This window comes from Octodon degus, unplaced genomic scaffold, assembly GCF_000260255.1.
Source record: "Octodon degus isolate 3935 unplaced genomic scaffold, OctDeg1.0 scaffold00269, whole genome shotgun sequence".
Classification (NCBI taxonomy): Eukaryota; Metazoa; Chordata; class Mammalia; order Rodentia; family Octodontidae; genus Octodon; species Octodon degus.
The window spans coordinates 576,670-585,099 of record NW_004524845.1 but is presented as its reverse complement, the minus strand read 5'-3'; positions in this window follow the sequence as shown (position 1 = coordinate 585,099).

Below are 8,430 nucleotides of genomic sequence, written 5' to 3'. Positions count from 1 at the left end.
TTTGGACAATTTAAAAAAAATAAGTTTAATATATCAAAAAAAAAAAAAAGATATAGCTAAAATATGGGGAAGGTATTGTAGAGGCCGGCCACCAGGAACTTACAAAAATACTATCTCAGTTTATGAGGCTCACATTGTTTGTGGTATTTCCTGCCTTTCAGGATGACTAATCTAGTTTTTTTTTCTCATTCTAGATAAATGTCTACCTGATTTTTCATTTACAGTTTTGTATTTTGCCTTCTTAAAGAAGCTCCCAAAGTAGTTTAGGTTCACATTCCACAAAAATCTGAATTCATCTTTTTTTAGGTGCTTAGTGTATAAATATCTTTATAATTTAATGTCTTTAATATTGTAACTAAAGTCATATAATATAATATATGCCTAACATGAAATATTTATTAAATAGGCTAGTTATCTGTATTTCAAAGAATTGTCATTTCAGTAATTCTAAATCATTTTGGCCAAATTATTATTAGATCTGATTAACTGATTTTTCTTTTTCTGAGACGGAGTCTCACAGTGCAGTTCAGGCTGGGCTTGGACTCACTATGTAGCCCAGGCTGACCTCAAACTCCCATCAACCCTCCAGTCTGGGCCTCCCAAGTGCTGGGATTACAGGGGTATGCCACCATGCTCAGCTAGAACCTCTTGACATGCAGATTCCTGGCCCTACCTTGAAATTCAAATTAGAAAAAAAGACCAAAAGAATAGGTAGATAATAGGAAACAGATCTTTCTCAAATGGAAAAACAAAGGAATAAAGGAAAGAGGGAGGAGAGAAAGGATGAAGATGTGTTGCGCACATGTAACAATCCCCGTAAGGAATGTAATCATTGCATACCACAAGCATGGACAAGTAAAAAGCAAAAATTGAAAAAAAAAAAAAAGCACTAAAAACCAATGGCTGCCTGTGGAATCAAGGGTGAAAGAAGGCAAAATGGCTCTCTGCACACTGAAGAGCCAGGGAATGCAGCCAGAAGTTGAAGGCCTGGCACTCACTTCGGAGTCTGCTGTGAGTCCTTGTTAGAAAATCGAAGAACCTGCCTTGGACAAGAAAGGAACTGGAGACAAACATCCAGACTCAGTGGCAAGACCAGAGCTCTGAAGAAGCGAGAGAAGAGACACTTCCTCCTTCCTTCCCTTTTTATTCTGTCTGGGTGCCCACTCTGTGCCGCTCACACCCAGGATGGGTCTTCCTTCCTCAGTTGTGCTTTACATGCCAGTCATCCGAGGACACCCAGAACTTCACTAGCCCATGAGGCTTTTCTTATTCCAGTCAATGTGACACCACAAGTACCTGTCATAGTATATTGCTTTCCTGTCTCTTATTTTCTATGTCCTTGACTTCTTTCCATACCATATGAAAGCACTTTTCTTTCTGTTCACTTTTCTTTTTTTTTTTTTTTTTTCCTTTGGCAGAACTGGGGATTGAACTCAGGCCCTTGTGCTTGCCAGGAAAGCGTTTATTCTACTAAGCCATCTCCCTGGCCCCTCTGTTCACTTTTCTTAGGCATTATATGTTTGCTTTGCAAGAGATCTTTCTCATTATTGTTTATCATTTAATTTATCCTGCTCCTGTGTTTTGCAAGTATCATTTTTTTTTTGTCTAAATTATCGGTTTTGTTTTTATCCTTTGAGGTTCTCTGTACTACTCCAATTTCCTTGGATTTATATTATTTGTTTTCATTTTTTTCTTGTCAAAGCAAATTTTGTATAATCACCTACTGTTTCTTAGTCACTAGCTCAAATTGGCATGAGGCATATACACATTTTAAAAATGACTAAAAGAGGCAGATACAGGGAGTGGAGTTCGACCCTGGCATTCCATGCCAGCCCCACCCCTAGGACACGCTGAGACTGGGCGTGGTGGTGCGCACCTGTTTTCAGCGCTTGGGAGGCTGAAAATAGGAGGATCATTATAAGTCCAATCTGTGTAGTGAGAGTTTGTAGGCCTGTACTAAATACATTTTTTTAAATGACTGAAAGTCCTGCGTACAGCAGTAGTGTTTTAATCAGTGCACTTCACTTTGTGGTAGGTAGACAAGAAAGTGTATAGAGGTCACCAAGAATAACTCTGAGGCCAGCGTGTGGAGGTTTCTTGAACAATCTAATTTCTTCATAAATGAAACTTTTTATCTTTCTCTAGGATGTAAGTACTGGCTCAAAGCAACACGCAGTCTTTTTAACCCCAGTGCTTCATGATATCTTTTCTTTCTTCCCTTCTTTCTTCCTATACTTCTGAACCAGAATCCTTTGCGAGGTTCAAAGAAAAATTTTCAGTAATTCTGCCTTTTCCTGAAAACATTTAATGGTAGAATTCAATCATTAGGTTCTATAGTTATCTCTATTCTATCTACAGTCTTATTCTGGAATTCTGTTGTGATCTTTTGGTGCATATCAGTGGTATAAAAGTTTTCCAGACCACCCTCTCTCTGCAAATGACTAAAACTTCTAGATCAGTTTTTTCAATCTTCTTTAAAACATCAAAAAGATCATAAAATATTAAGTAATAACCAGGTCAAAATCAAAAATAGTCAGGAAGCAGTATTGTTCTGATAGCATTTGACAGCTCAAAGAAATAGTTGCAGCCACACACTGGAGATTCTAACAGGAAGGGCTCTTCTCAGTAACCTGAGATTCACAGCAGCTAAAACCTCAGGCAACAATGAGGCATGATCACCTGGCAAGGAGACAGAACCCTGGGCCACCACCTGGTTAAGGTGAGCTCAGGTTGGAACTTGCCACTGCCTGGCAGAGATAGTATAAAACTTCTCTGTAGGTAGCACCCTCATCTTACAGCTCAACTTGCATTCCTATAAGTAAACTTTCAATACACTCACAGCCTGTAATGAAGAGAAATAAGGAAAAGAGCTCCATGAGATGAAAGCAGTAAAAATCAATAAGCCTAAGAGGAACATTAAAAAATTTTAAATATCATCAAATGCATATATAAAAAACTGGCTTATTGTGTAAGACAAACTTTTAAGTTTCAGTGAAAACAAAACATTTTAAATGGCATAAGCTTTCAAAAGAAACAAGCAGAACTTCTTTTAACATATTTTGAAAACTCAGAGGCCTACTTTAATTGTAGATTAGACAAGCCGAGGAGAGAAGAAATTACTCAAACTGCAAAATGTAAGGACAAAAGATTAAATCTGCTATAGAGTTTAAGAGTCATAAAGAATAATATAGAATTGTCTCAAAAGAGCAAAATTATTATTCTTAGAACTGATGAAAAATATCAATCTACAGATCCAAGGCAAACAAATCTCAAACAACATAACTAAAAACATTAAAGCAGACACTCATCATGACAAACCTCTGAACCTGTACTTACAACAATTACATTGTAAAAGCATTCAGAGAAAAAAGGAAAACCCAGAAAGCATTAATAGCATGATGGCTAACTTTCACAACAGTAGTGCTGAAAGCCAGAAGACAATTTTCTTTCATAGACTATTTTTAGAGGAGTTTTACTTGCACAGCAGAATTGAGCAGAAAGTCTAGAGAGCCACCATTTACTTTCTGGTGCTCTACATACATGGCTTCCCCGACTAGCAACATCCCACATGAGAGTGATATCCTTGTCACACTTAAAGAAAGTATATTGATACATCATCACAACCAAAGTTTGTGGTAGGGTTCACTCTTGATGTATGTTCTACGGGTTTAGGCAAATGTATAACAACAGGTATCTACTTTATTGTATCACACTGCCAGAAAAATCTTCTTTGCCCACATCATTTTTTTAATGTATTTGGTACATGGTCTCACCATGCAGCTCAGACTGATAGTGATCTTCCTGTTTTCAGCCTCCCCAGCCTAGGATTACAGTCATGTGCCACCACACCCAGTCTCAGAGGCCAGCTCACAGCACCCAAGGGCAGGACTGGCATGGCATGTGGCACTGGTGATCAAACGCTGGTCCCTACGCTTGCCTAAGCAGGCACTTAGTCCACTGAGCTATCTCACCACCAACCTCATCATTTTTAACACATAATTCTGCTTCCCTGAAATTGATTCTTTGTCTGCTCTTTCAAACCTTATCTATCCTTCCATAACAAATCAAATCTAAATCAGATTGCAAAGCAAGTGTGTCTAATCCATATCCCCAGGCCATATATAACCCTGGACAGCTATTAATGTGGCCTCACAAGATCATAGGATTTTTAAATTATTTTGATTGCTAGCAATGTTTTTCATGACTTGATTGTAGTGTATTAAAGAACAGACTGTGTGAGTGATGACAGAACACTGTGTAGAAGAGAGCATAGTGCAGGGCTAAACATGCCTTCCACACCCACCACACACAGGCAGTCCGGTCAAAACCTGAATGTATCAGACATCACATGTATTTGTGCATCTTAGCAAGTAAAATGCAGTGAATACCAACAATAGTATTTCAAACTACTTACTTGTGTGTGTGCCTGCGAAGACAGTTGCTTATTATTATTAAGCACACATGTAAGTTTTATTATTTATTAAACTTGAACTTTTTGGCCTTTGCTATTTTGTAAAATGGTTTGGTAACTTTAAAACATTAAAAAATAAAGGAAGTTTTGTTGCTTATACACATTAACTAGATTGTATATTTTTTATGTGACCCAAGACAATTTCTCTTCATGCAAAGTGGTCCAGGCAAGCCAAAAGGTTGGACACATAGCATCAAGCTGTCCCAGACCTTCTTCCTCTGAAGCCCTGTTTAGTGGTAGTGTATGGATATTATGTAAGCAGCACTTTTATAAGTGAAAGAGATCAGAATTTATGAAATGACATTATAATATCTTAAAAGAAAATATGTGGTTACTAGACTTCTATATACAGTAACATTTCAATAATAATGACAAAATAAATGTATTCCAGATAAAGAAACATAAAGACACTTCACCACAAATAGATCTTCAGTAAAGGAAATTCTAAAAGGCATATTTTGGTCAGAAAGAAAATCATCCCAAACCCAGTGCTAAAAAGACAAAAGCAATAGAGTGAATAGTAAATATGAAGATGGGGGAAAGAAACAACCTGAGTGGCATCCAGTGATCAGTTTGGAAGCAAAACCAGGTAGTTGAGAGAGCCACAGGGAGAAGGGTCCTACAGACCTGCATGGTCCTAGAGCAAAATAAAAGTGTACAAATTTACTTTATGATATCCAACTACAAAAAAGAAAGGAATTAATAACAAAAAGATAACTGGAAACTATGCTTAAGAATTAGGAAATAAACTTCTGAATTTCACATGAGTCAAAAAGAAATACTAATAAAAAATAGAAAATATTTTGAACTATAATACAATATATTTTATATATTATATATCTATTTGTATAATCATATATCCATACGTGTATCTCGAAAGGACCAGCAGTTCACCCTTAGGGGGTTAGATCCCCGTACCACAAGAATAATGTGGAAGTTCTAATAGATAATGGCCTCGATATCATTGTCTTTGATGTTATAGCAACAGAGTGATTATTCTTCACTTTCATTTATGGTCTTTAATTCATAGTCTTTAAAAGAAAAGGAGATAAATATATATTAATTAGCTACATGTAGTTATAATTCCATTGAGTCATTTTAAACATGTATAAAATGTAGCACAATCTGATATACTGTTTCTTCTTTATTTTCTTCTTCTTCTTTTCTTTAGGCATCTCAAACTTACCATTAAAACAAACAGGTAGCACCTAGACACATGTATATATTTACAATCTGCAGCCTGGTGTGGTGGCCCATGACTGTAATCTTAGCATGCAGGGGGCTGGGGCAAGAGGATCGTTATGAGTTTGAGGCTAACCTGGGCTACACATTGAGCTCCAGGTGAGCCTGAACTGCATAGCAAGACCATTTCTCAAAAACAAGAAACAGGTCTCTGACTGGAGTTACCATCAGACATGTTGACAAACCACATAGACAGGTAAGTACATTTTGCTTTTCTAAACATACACATTATGAAATAATATGTGAGTTGATCAGATATCAAATAAAAATGTTTTTGTTGGCTTACTAACAAAATATGGATTAAGTGATTTTTAAATAGAATGTTATCAACAATGACTAAATATTATTTCATATATTTAATATTTTGGAAAGAATTTTAATTCCCAGAAACAAGGTATTTTTTAGTTCCCCACAAACTTTTTTTCTTTGTGACAAGGTCTCTCTTTGTTGTTTAGCCTTGGACTCTGTGTAGCCCAGGCTGGCCCGAACTCATGGCAACCGTCCTGCCACACCTTCCCAAATGCTAGGATTACAATTTTCATAGTTTCCAGTGCACAGATCTTCCATCTCTATTGTTAAACTTATTTCTGTTCCTGTGGCTTTGGGAATGAGTTCCTTAATATCACATCAAAATCTCAAGCTGCAAAAAGAAAGTATAAACAAGTAGAACTTCACGGAACCAAAAGGTTTCTGCACACCAAATAAACTATCAAAATCAAAAGGCAACTTACATATTGGGAAAAAGTATTTACAAACCATATATCATTGGGTAGAGGTTAATATCTAAGATTTATAGAGAATAATACAGCTCAACCACTAGCAAACACAAATTTTAAAATGGGCAAAAGAGCTAAGTAGACATTTCTCCAAAGATGACATAAAATGGCCAAAGGTCCATTGCCTATTGCAAGGAAAACAAGAATCAAACCACTGTGAGGCACCTCTGTAGAGCTGTTCAGGTAGTTGTCACCAAAACACAAGTGATGACTGGAGAAAGGAAAGACTTGCACACTGTAGGAGGTGATATGGACGGTGCAATCATAATAGATTATGGTACAGAGATTTCTAAAGAAATAAAACTAGAATTACCAGCTGGTGTGGTGACTCTGGGAAGCTGAAGCAGGAAGATCACAAGTTTGAGCCCAGCCTGGGCAACTCAGTGACTTAGCAAAACCCTGTCCCAAAATTTAAAAAATAAAAATTTAAAGGACTAAGGATGTAGCTCAGTGTAAAGGCTCTCAACTCATTTCCCAGTGCTGGACCAAAAAAAAAAAAAAAAAAAAAAAATCCAGCTACTATATGACACAGAAATCCCTCTTCTGGGTACACATCAAGTCAAAACAGAATCACCACCTTGTGGAAATGTCTGCACTCTGTATTCATTGCAACACTGCCCAACCACCAAGATATGAAAACAAGCTCGGCACCACCCAACAGGAGTTCTTGCAAAAGGGTAAAGAAACATGTGCATGTGTGTGTTATTTATACTTTAAAAGAGGAGAAGCACCTGCTATTTACCATATTATGGCTGGAGCTGGAGGATATTATACTGAATGAAAAAAATCTAACATAGAAAAATATTGCATGACCTCACTCGTGTGAAATCGTTTTGCAAAAGGTCAAATATAGAGAGAATAAAATGGTTGCCACAATCAGCAGTGCAAGGTGAAAAGAGCAAGATTTAGGTCAAAGGATATCAATAAGCAAGGTGAACAAATCATAAGATGAAAAGTACAAGATCAATTATAGTTATTAATAACTTATTGTGGTCAGGCTTTTTATGAAATGAGTAGATTATTGGTGCTTTTGTCATGGGAAGGAAACAAACAGCTGTGTGAGATGAACAGTCTGTCAATTCCACTACAGTAACTATTTCACTATATATGTACCTTATACATTGTATGCCTTAAATATACACAAGAAAATTCATTTTTAAAAAAGAAACAGCATGAGCTGGGCATGATGGTGCACACCTGTAATCCCAGCACTGAGGAGGCTGAGGCAGGAGGATGTTTGGGAGTTTGAGACCAGCCTGGGCTATGAAGTAAGCGCAAGGCCTGCCTGAACTGCATAGCAAGAAACTGTCTCAAAAAGACAAAAAACAAAAAGCAAACAAACAAATAAACTCAGCAGGTATATTTGTAAAACAACTTTTAATAAAGCGAAACTTAAGAGAGCCACGTCGCCCTCCAACTTCCTTACTTTGGAAAAACATAGCAGACATTATTTATAATGATACATATGAGGAAAATTCTGTAGCAACCAATGTCTAGGTAACAAATCAATTCCCCGTGTGTCTCTCTATTCTTATGATTTCTAGTCCAAGGATTAGTATGAGCCACCTGTTCATGATTTTCTAAATTAAATATATGGACTTGGTCTGTTAATAAAATAGGCTATTAATTACTTTGCTTATAGAAATGTTCCACAAAGAAACATGACTTCTAGAAGCTAATAGGACATGTATTTTAATTATATACAAAAAATGTTTACTAGGTTTTATTTTCCAGGAGCAATACTATGTCTGCTTAGATGAAACTCAGTTCAGTAATTACCCTGTTATACAAAAAGTGCCTTTCAACCACAAATCTTGAGAAGCTCAGGCTTGAATTTGGGTCAGTTGTTCCTATACTGCAGGTATCTGGGTGTTCTCTATTAACAAAGTCCAAAGTCCAATGCAATTAAGCATAAAAAAGGAACAGAGTCCGATTGAACAT